At 30.5% G+C, this 11,531-nt stretch overlaps 1 protein-coding gene across 1 annotated transcript in view; it reads right to left on the reverse strand.

The window, feature by feature from the left end:
* Positions 1–10,704: 10,704 nt before the first annotated feature.
* Hr4 (nuclear hormone receptor 4) overlaps positions 10,705–11,531 on the reverse strand; it is a 213,548-nt gene continuing 212,721 nt past the window's right edge. Inside the window, exon 11 of the transcript XR_015544638.1 lies at positions 10,705–11,156. The gene's annotated coding sequence lies outside the window, so the exon portion shown is untranslated. The remainder of the gene's footprint in view (positions 11,157–11,531) is intronic.

The raw sequence follows: 11,531 nt of genomic DNA on the forward strand, positions 1-11,531 counted from the left end.
AATTGTACAGAAGAAAAGGTATATTATACAATTAAATAGTGCACAAGTTTTTTTATTAATCTTTAATCAGTTTATTTACTCGTAATAATATTATTTTCATCATATATATATAATAATTCTATTTACTCCTTACTATATATATATATATATATATATATATTTATATATAATAATATAGTGTATTTATGTTCAATATGTATAATATATTATCTACATTTATAATCCCTATGAAAGGCATTTCCAAACAGACTTCAAATTTACTTCTTTTTTTTCTTTAAATATCTTATTTATTCATAAAAATACAGGGGCGTTCACGCGCCACGCGTGAAATTCGGCCTGCTTTGTCTGAAACCAAAAACTCGATCAAATAGAATTATGGCTAATGATGTATTTGTTTATTCTACCGAAGTTATAAATTCTTTTTTTCAGTTACATATGCGCATCTAACTGTTTGTAATAATTTTTAACCTTATGAATTGCGATTATATATCACGATTATAATAATTTTTATTATATTCTAAATCATATTACGTTATCTTTGAAATCATAATCTCGCAATGAAACTCGAATATCAACAAATGCACTAACTTTCGTTGTATATGTGCGAAATTTTTTTCATGCAACAAAGAAGCCGAAGATGTTAAAAAAATTAAAGTTAAACGTTATTACAATTAACTGATCTAATTCATCGAGTAACATGATTTTATCAATGTATCGAAATCAGCGACCTTCATCAGTCTTTTAATTACTTGTATTATATATTTACGATTAAATCTATATATAATACATTGCGAGGTGCTTGTTTAAAAAGACTTGTATGACGTTTTGTCTACGGAAAACAGAGGCGGAATTACATTTACACAGATACCTTTAATCGGATTTAATAACATCCGTAGTTATGAAACTGACCAATCATAGCTATTCCTCTGATGAATGGAAAGACTGTGATTGGTCAGTTTTTAACTATGGATGTTATTAAATCCGATTAAAGTTGCGGTCCACTTAATGCTACAAATGCTTCGAAACTTTTGATTAACCAATCGGAAAAAAGAATTTTACTGATTGACTAATCAAAAAATGTTTTTAAATATTTGTAGCATCAAGTGACCTGAGTGTCCGCGTAAACATAGTTACTAATGACTCTTGTATACAGAATGCAGCAATGCTTGCCACGCGATGGAAATTGGCGCGAGAGCCAATCAATTTATCGCTTTTCCATAAAAGTGAAAGAATGATTGACTAGGGCGCTAATGATTTTTGCACACTGGACGTTGAAACGCTTATCGCGTGGCAAAATGCGACGCAATAATCGATGAATATGTTAGAAGCTTATTGGCTACCCCTGATGAAAACTTTTCTTATAATTTTTATACGAATTGGAATATTTTTCAGAAATACTCGGAAAGTTTACATCTTCTCTCAGAATTGTTTATATAAGTGAATTGTGAAATATTCTAAAATTTCTCATCCTATAATTAAAAAAAAATATTTAAAAATTTTTTAGATTTTAAAACATTTCATCAGAAATTATACTTACAAAAAATTTTAGAAATCTTACGATATTTCATAATATATATGAAAAATTCTGAAACAAGATGTAGATTTTCTGAAAAATTCTGAGAAAAATTTTCACCAGGAATCGCATCACATTTTGCCGCATGGCAAGCGTTTCCGCGTCTAATGTGCAGAAGCCATAACTTTGCTGCGCAAACATTACCATTCTGTCTGTGGGAGTCATAATAGTCTTTCTACAATAATTAAGTCATTTCCTGCTTCAAGCTTTAAGTCTTAAGCTATAAGAAATTGACTAATCATAATCGATTATTCTCTTCGTATTCGACTGTGATTAGTTAACTATCCTATGATTTAAGATTTAAAACTTAATAAATAGCTTATTGTAGAAAGCCTATTAGATATTAGAGAGTTTTTACAATACGTTATCTACATACGTTTTGTCAGGTTATCTTTTTCTTAATAACTAATTAAGAAAAGAATAACATGACTTTAGCATTCACCGTATCTGGATTCATGTTATTGTAAAAATTCCCTAATATCTTGTAGGATGGTATTCATAGTCCATTCTTATTTTAAGACTGTTCTAAGTAATGTCTTAAAATGCTAATACGGCTCTTTGATTGGTTCACCTTAAGACTGTACTTAAGACTGTACTTAAGACGGTCTTAAATATAAAATCCAACTATGAATACTGGTTGTAGAAAGCTGATAAGGGCCATTATACACAAAATAGGGAGTTTTTGCAATAACATGGATCCAGATACGGTGAACACTAAAATCACGTTATCCTTTTTTTAATTAGTCGTTAAGAAAAAGATAATATGACTTTAGCATTCACCGTATCTGTTGAAAATGGTATTGCAAAAACTCTCTATTAACATAAGCTGCATAACTATAATTAGGATATATCTACACAAACTTGCATAGTCACATAAACATATGCATACAGAAAATTATCCAATCGCATTTCTCTTATAAAGTCGCATGTAAGCTTAATTTTTTTTACGTTATGCAGAGACTATGCAAATTTGTGTGGATATACCTTTAAGGCCGCTAAACTGCTACCAATGAATTTATGTAAATCGATGTGGCGTTTTTATTGATTTAGCAACTTTATGTTATAGTTGTGCAGTTTATGAACTACGTTTAGCAAAAATTAATCAGTTGACGCTTAGTGATTCTTTAATATGATTAGTGATTCTCCCTACACTTAGATTCAGTGAAGAATTAAAAACAAGAATTAATCATATTAAAGAACCATTAAGCGCTAACTGATTAATTTTCTCTGCTAAAAATATGTCATTTTGTGTGTGATAGCCCTCACACTCTTCATCACAATTTTTATAAACATAATGCATAACGTAATTGACTTTTTTATCGACATTCTTTTCACTGCATTGCAGAAAAAAAAATTAGCAGCGAGACACACAATATATGTATATTGAAGAAAATTACTATATAATAGACATCGATATCGTAAAGGGCGGTACACAGTTTCCGACAGAGCAGCGATTCACGCAATGGCGCTGAAATCTCAATTACAAAAGGAATATAATCGAAGATAAACGAGATAATAAAAATGTACTTCTTCCTAAACGTAGGTAGAAATATGGTAACTTTTGACTCACTCATTGATAAAGTATCTCTTTCTTTCTTTCTTTTTTCCATTCACACACGCACGCACGCACGCACGTACTCTCTCTCTCTCTCTCTCTCTCGCCAATCCGGTGCTTATCGTATTTTCCTTATCTCCTTTGTTACCATCGTTTCTGGGTTAAACGTTTGCATTTCTTCTTGTGCTACTCTTTCGATGTAATCGAAGCAAGGGACGCGCGCCGATTTCTTTACTCCGATCAAAAGGAAGTAAAAGAAGATATGTGTTCAATATATAAATTTTCCATACAAAAACAGGATAAGAAATTAAAAAAAAAAGGAATTTACGTAAATGAATATTTAATTCATAAATATAATTAAATATTAAATGTTATATAAAATTAAATTTATGCTAAGAATTTAAATGTCGTGTCGGCATTAATTAAATGCTACAATACAGTACAATACACTAAGGGCGGAATCCATAGACGTTGCTCAAAATTCGAGATGGTCTTAAGCTAGTGTTTGAGATATCATGAACCAATCAGACAGTCGTATTAGCATCTTAAGACATTGCTTGATTAAAAACAGACTATGGATTCCGGCCTAGATTATGTAGCACCAAGACTGAAGTGATCTACATGGAACAATGACAGATCTGAGAATGAATCCGCGACGTTGCATATCATTTTCAGCTGTTAAGTTAAATAAATTAAGAATCCGTATTTAGAATGTTTACAATGATAGTTAGCGTGCTAAGAGCTACCGACAGAAACTAGACAAAATTTCTGTAGCAATAATCTTAAGTAAAGCCGAATATAATAAATTTAAGCCGATGAGCCAATCGGGATATTGCTTTAGATCTACGTAATCTGACTGCAGAAATAGAAAAAAAAAGACAATAAACTTATCCGTAAGACAAATTTCAATCAGTTTTACTTTTAGAGAGATGCTTTAGTTACAAATATTGAAAACTTTAATTTAATTCAAAATTAAATATTTTCCGAAGATTTATTAAGTATTGTTTAAAGATTTTTCAAGGAGTTTTCCAACAAGCGACACTGTGTAAGAAACACAGTGATCATTTCATCACTGTGTTTCATCTCATTGTTTAACACCCAGATAACCAAGTGTGATATAATAGCATACTGTGCAAACTATATGTTGTTATATATTTGCTGTACATTAAAATAGGATACATTATGAATACAACATGATTGCTTATACACGTAATCATCAGTTGTTGAAATTTCTAGAGCAAGTGTAAACAATGGTGGTACATTATGTTGTTGGCAATATGACAGCAACATGTTAACAACGAATAATTAATTATTTCATTTTAAGCATTATGATGAAAACATGACAGCAACAGAACATATACAGTATATCCGGTAAGTTTTGACAAAGCTCTCGTGATAAATAGAACGGACTAAACTGAGTCGAAAAGTTCTCTACCATTTTGCAATTTTTGCAACGGTTAACAAGATATTAATTACTCAAAATTGCTGAATATGGCTTTCAATAATTTTTTTCTCAAATACTATCAATTTTACAGAAAGACTGCAAGAGACAAGAATTTTTTATTTTCTTCTCATAGAATTCTAAGAATTTTTTCAGAATTTTTTATCAACTTCTTAGTACTGCATTTTCTTATTGGTAACTATTTTTACCAATATGAGAAAATACAGTATTAAAAAATTCTAAAAAATTCTGAAAAAATTCTCAAAATTTTATGAGAAGAAAATAAACAATTTTTGTTTCTCGCTGTTTTTCTGTAAAGTTGATAATATTTGAGCAAAAAGTTATTGAATACCAATATTCAATGATATTTAGTAATTAATATGTTAACTATTATTACGAAAATTGCAAAATGATAGAGAACTTATCGAGTTTAGTCGGTTCTATCAATACATGAGTGCTTCGTCAAAACTTACTGGACATCCTATACGATGATTTCCATCCGTTGTTGCAAATGTCTTCAAGCTACGAAGTTTTTTAATTGCAGCTTGTTTAACAAAATGCTGACAAAACGAGTTGTTGTCGAGGATATTCGTTGCTATCAATTTCCCAGTCAGAAATGATTATGGAATCGACATCGAATCGATATCGATTTCATTATCATTTCTGACTGGGTTGCCATCATAAGAATTCGAATTCCATTATGTTCAACGCGACGAACACAACGCTGTCTCACCTTGTCCTGAGTTTATCGAAATTGATTGCTGTAACGTTTTCAGTAACATGTCGGCGAATATACTATATTTGGCTATCTAGGTATTGGCGAACAACAAGGATTCACTGTATTACACTGTGTCATTTGTATCTCTTGTTGGAAAGCTCGCAGTATGAGTGGCTTTGGAAGACGTACGCTATTGTGGGATTATTTTATATATATATATATATATATATATATATATATATATATATACAGGGTGGGCCATCTATTGGTACGTTTTTAAAAATGCGATCAAATGAGCATACATTGATATTTTTTATTAATTTTTTTTTTGTTGTGAAGCTAAAAGTATCCGCGTCAAGAATGAAAAACGATTTCGTTCATGTGGCTCCCTCTACTGGCCTTACAGTATGCCATTCGGTCACCCCAATTATTAATGACATTTTGGACTACCTCGGCGCCAATTTCACTCAAAACAGTCGTAATATAATGTCATCCACTAACATCCCTTTCTCACGAACTTTCCTCACCAATTTGCGTATAGCTCCTTCGGTGGGTGCTCTATCACGACCCATATTTCTTTTCAAAATTCGTACAGTTTCGGCGACACAGCACTGACTTTGAAAATAAGTTTTTAAAATTTCAAAACGCTCTTCAAGAGAAAACATGTTGTTTCGTGCCGCGGACGGTATGACTAATAAACTGTCAAAATTTCGGGTCTGTAGCTCGTTCGGTGTTGCCATACGACGAAATTCAAAAACGTACCAATAGATGGCCCACCCTGTATATACTGCACTTTCAGCATTAAGGGGGCCGGTTGTTCCACCTTTTGGTATATTTTACCAAACTAGATTTACCTATTAAGTAAATCTGGCAATCCTTGCATGTGATTGGATAATCTTGCTACTTACCCAATAGTTAAAATTTACCAAAGGTGGCACAATCGGCATTACCCTAAGTAATGCACATCGGTTTTAATCAATAGAATGTTTATTTTGTAATTGTTGAAAGTTTTTTTGTGATGACTGGATCATACTTTTTAGATCCTGAAGAACAATCTTGTCAGCGAAGAAAACTTCCAACATTTGCAAAACATAAACCGCATTCTGTTGAATGCGGTTATTTTCATTATGAAGACGTTCGCTGTTTATAATGCACGTGCTAAATTTGTATTCTATATTACCGGCAAATGCGAGAAATGGATCAATACAAAAAATTTTGCGCACATTTTCGTTCGCTTCCCCGTAATCATAGGAGCATCATGGCGGCGCCGTTTGCGACTGTCGTGAGCACAATAAATATTCAACACGGAATTATACAAAGACAGGACTAGTACTTTCAACATAGTTATATTATTAAATCTTTCGTACAATATGTACACAAAGTTGAACCCACAAACGAGAGGCGTGCACTGGTTTTTCATGGTTTTTCCTTATATTTTTTTCTTTTTCATTAGATTTCTTTTTTTCCTTATTTTTCTTTTGCTCGATAGACTCTCACTCGCACTTAAATATTAAAGGGTTGGGCATGATAATACTCTTTGTAATATAATGCCCTAAGTCTTGCTGATCCAACGCTTTAGCTCTCCCGTAAGCAGCTACTGTACTCCCAGACATCGATGTGTGTTGCACATTTTTTCTTTTATAAAATATAGATACAGTATGGGTGCATTCTGAGTTACGCATAAAGTGCATGATGTATCATTTGTCTTTGTTGTTGACCAAATAATAAAAAAGGATAAAATAATATACCATGCGCTTCATGTCTAACTCGGAACACACTCTATATCTCCCGGAATGATCGTGGCTCCTTTTGTTCTCCGAATCTTTTAACTTGAACTTTTAAAGAAATACTTACTTTTTTCAAATCAAATTCTACTTTATTATATTTTCAAACTTTTTTATATTCGCAACTACTTAATTTTATAATTAAATGAAATATTTTCAAGATTAAATAAGTTAAATTTTATAAATTTTGTTTTAGTAATTAGATATGATTTTAACAATTATAATATATTAATAATTGAACATTAAAGCTTCAAATTTAAGGAAAATTATCTGAAGTTAAGTATTTAAAAAGTAAGCTCGTTTTACTTTTTCCACATCTGTATGATAGTTTCAATCACCGAAATTATTAAATACAAAACTAATTATTAATGAGGATAATTCTTATTTCAAGACCGTCTTAAGTAATGTCTTAAGTTGTTAATGCAACCTTCTGATTCATTTGTGACGCCTCAAGATTAAACTTAAGACGGTCTTAATAAACGGTCTTATAAGAATCAACTATGAATGCCAGTCTATATTCTATATGGCTTACAAAGGATTCGTGAACGAAAGAAACAACGCTGATTCATGGAAACCCTGTAAAAAAATATACATAATATACATATATATATATATATAATATATATATTAATATAATATCCATATATAATTAATATAATTATATTATATTATCCCTAACAACACAGACCTCCAGGGGACGTCCTGAGGACATCTGTATGTCCTTTGAACATCCTAAGGATATTCTCAGGATGTATCCCGGATAAAGTGTATTATTAGAGATATGCATACAGTATTTATATTTATTACATGTATAAAATCTACAAGAGATTAAACTCGGTCGCTTTCAAAACTCAAAATTTTTTCTCACGGTCGATACTTATTCTGCCACCATATATGTATACATCAGACTGACAATAAATAGGACATGACACAAAAAATTTCTTAGCAAACAGTACGCAACAATTTTACGAGTTAACAATAACAAGAGAGAAGACAATAAGAATATATAATTGAAAAAAGATAGAAAAAAGAAGACAAAGAACAGAGCGAGCAACATACCACTTTCACATATGTACGTTCATATTGCACAATGCTAATTCGATGGCAGATCTGCCAAAGAAAAGATCAAGTCCATTCTGTACTTTGTTAGTGAAATCTATTGATATCTTAAATTATTGAAAAATGTTATTGATGGCAATATAAATTATAGCAGCGAATCCATATAATTATACACATTTCGGATAATTGCAAAATGTAGTATTGCGTCAATATGAATTGCTATTGATATTCTATTTTTTTTACGTTTTTTAGTATAAGAGATATATCCATTAATGTTATTAACAAGTACAGATTATTCTTTTATTGATCTTTTCAATTGCATTTTTTATATTTTATATATATATAATATTCTTATTCTTTTCTTTCATTCTTCTTTTCTTCGAAATTTGAATGTACATACAATTTCTTTGAAAATGTAAAAAGTAAGCGTAGCTAAAAAAAGCTAAATTTACTTTTTTTGTTACTGGATAATATAGTATAAGACAGGAAATCTATGTGGATTCATTTTCGAAGAAAGATTAAGTTCCATCAGAGCGACAGTGCTCATCCCATAATGCCCAATTTCTTCATTCGAATGAAGCTAACTGACATGGCAAGCGAATCAATCATAAGCGAATTCAGTTCACTAATGGTATCTTGTCCATCAGTGGTCACAAGGTGTACAATGGATTTTTTTCTTTCAGTACAGCTTATCACGCGCACGTGATTGTCCAATTGAGCAGAGAGACAAGCGTACGATGATGTCCGGGGAATACAGGAACCGTTACACCTAACGTTTCTTAATGTCAAATAATATACAATGTTTACTGTATAAAGTATTTCATCGTTTAGTTAAGTCTTATAGTATGGACAAATATCCCTAGGCGAATAGGCCCAAGGTCTGTGTTGTAATTTGTGTTGATTTCTGGAACGTACGGCTCGTGGTCACGGGTTGAAGAATAGGAAGAGAGGAAAAAAATATTGATTATCACAATTAACTGTCACAAAATTTATCGCATATCAAGAAATTAGTTTATTTAATTGACTGAGAGACGATTGTTCCATCTTAAGATAAACTATGTGGTAATTTTTTACTAATTAGATAAATAAAAGAGTAAAAGAGTAAAAGTATGAGAAAGTAAAAGAATAAGATAGTGAATTGAAGTTTATTGAAAGGTCGAACAACCCAGCCTGAATGTTATATATTGTTATTTTTATGATTTATAATAATTACCATCATAATTATATTTTCATGTCAACGTGACATTATTAATAAAAATGTATATATATTAATATTGAATTCTGAAAAGAATTTAAAGATAGATTTAGTGACAATAAATTTATATATTTTGATGCATACAGTTTTTAACTCATGATAGAAAGAAGTATTATATTTCAGATATTAAATATTTGTCATTAGCTCGATTTAGGATCGTTTTTCGTTATTTATATCAATAGTTATTTCAATAGTTATTTTGTTTTTTAGGGGACGCTGAAATCGCTTGTATACCGATAAAACTAATGTTTTTGACGTTTTTATTCTTGTCGAATTTCTTCGTAATAGTTTCACAGAATAAAAATTCTTTTTCCATGATTAAAATGTTCATGCTAATGTACTTATCACTGATAAATTTCGTGTCCAAAGTTGGAAAAAATAAAAAATTACAGATTTCTTTATCCATCTTTATAATAGTATGGCAACTAACGCTGAGGATAAAGAAACCTATAATTTATTTTTCTAGTTTTAAACACAAAATACAGCAACAAGTACATTAGCATGTACATTGTAATCATAGAAAAGGAATTTTTATTCTGTGAAATCACTAGAAATTCGTTAGGAACAAAAACGTCAAAAACGCTAGTTTTATCGGTAATAGCAATAATCCCCTTAAGCTTAACAAAAATCTAAAAAAAAGTTAAAATTAAATTAAGTAATCCAGGAAATCGGTTTTAAAGTATATTTCTTTGTGCAAGATTTGGATAGAATTGCAAAGAAATTAAGAAAGAATACAGTTAAGCTACAGCTTCTAAAAAAAAAACCAAGACATCTTCCAGATTGTTCTCGTGGCCACGAACTTGTCAGGCAATATTAGCGCGTGTTTACAATATCTTCTATGGAGAGGCAAGATGAAACGATCACGTCAGCAGAACGTGCGCGCAATAATACATTACACGCGTATACAAGGAGCATTTTCCAAGATACGAATAACATTTCGACTGGCATCAACCGCCAATTTTCTTTACTCTCTCTTCCTGCATTTTTTTCTCACAAATTGAGCTAGGAGCGATCGGTGTCCTAATTTCGTGAAGTCGATTGTCACAATCGGATACATGGATATATATATATATATATATATATATATGTACACTTGCGTATATATATATATATATATATATATATATATATATATATATATATAATACATTAGATAATACATATATATTTTATTCAATAAAGAAATAGAAAAAGACAAAGGACAATTTTCTACAATTGATGTATAGTGGTTTGAATAATACTTCCAAATAAAATTTCGCAAAACTCCCTCGCGATATTAGGATACCAGTGCTAATGCAGCATTTCGTTTTTTTTTCATATATATATATATTCGTTCCGCTTATTTTCTTTCGTCATAATACTATGAAAATATCGCTTCAGGAATAATATGACAGAGCTTTCCGTTCTTCGTACTTTAGTTGCGATTATCGGAGAAACAAACGGCGTGCGTGCTGCGGACGATTCAATTTTCCATTTCTTATTTTGACATTGTATATATTTACGATAATCTAGTAAAAATGCGAAAGAGAAATGCCATATAAGTGTATTAAAAGTTAAAATAAAAAATTTATCAGCGAATGTAAAAGTAATATTATAAAATCTCATATAAAAAATTATCAAAATAATCTACAAATTCCTTATAATATCTTATTATATACACCAAAAAACGATTTTTGTAAAAAATATTATATATATTATATCTATAATATTTTCATTGTTAATTCTGCTTATTACCTTGTGAGGCAGACCACTGCTCCATATGTTATAATTTCTGCAAATAATAATAAAAGGAATTACTAAAATAACAAGTAAATCTATGCAAGTGTTACACTCCGATTTTGATAAGCTTTGAGTATGTTGTAATTTAAGTCGAAGTAAGAGGCACATATTTTTTTGTATGTGCTAAGGGGGTGAAACATCCTCTTGGAAAAAGAAACGGTTTTTATATTTCTGAGTTAATACCATCGAATCGATAAAAGATATAAAAAAAAGTTTCAAATAAAAGTTTTAATGTACTTTATAACACTTTACTTATATTTTTTTAAATCCCCCTACATTCCTCAATTTTTGAAAATTTTCAAATTTGTTTTTTAGCAAAATTTATTAAGCATATTTAACGACAATAGCGATGTAAAGGTCTAGCTTA

This window comes from Acromyrmex echinatior, chromosome 3 (genome assembly GCF_024713525.1).
Source record: "Acromyrmex echinatior isolate Ae372 chromosome 3, ASM2471352v2, whole genome shotgun sequence".
Classification (NCBI taxonomy): domain Eukaryota; kingdom Metazoa; phylum Arthropoda; class Insecta; order Hymenoptera; family Formicidae; genus Acromyrmex; species Acromyrmex echinatior.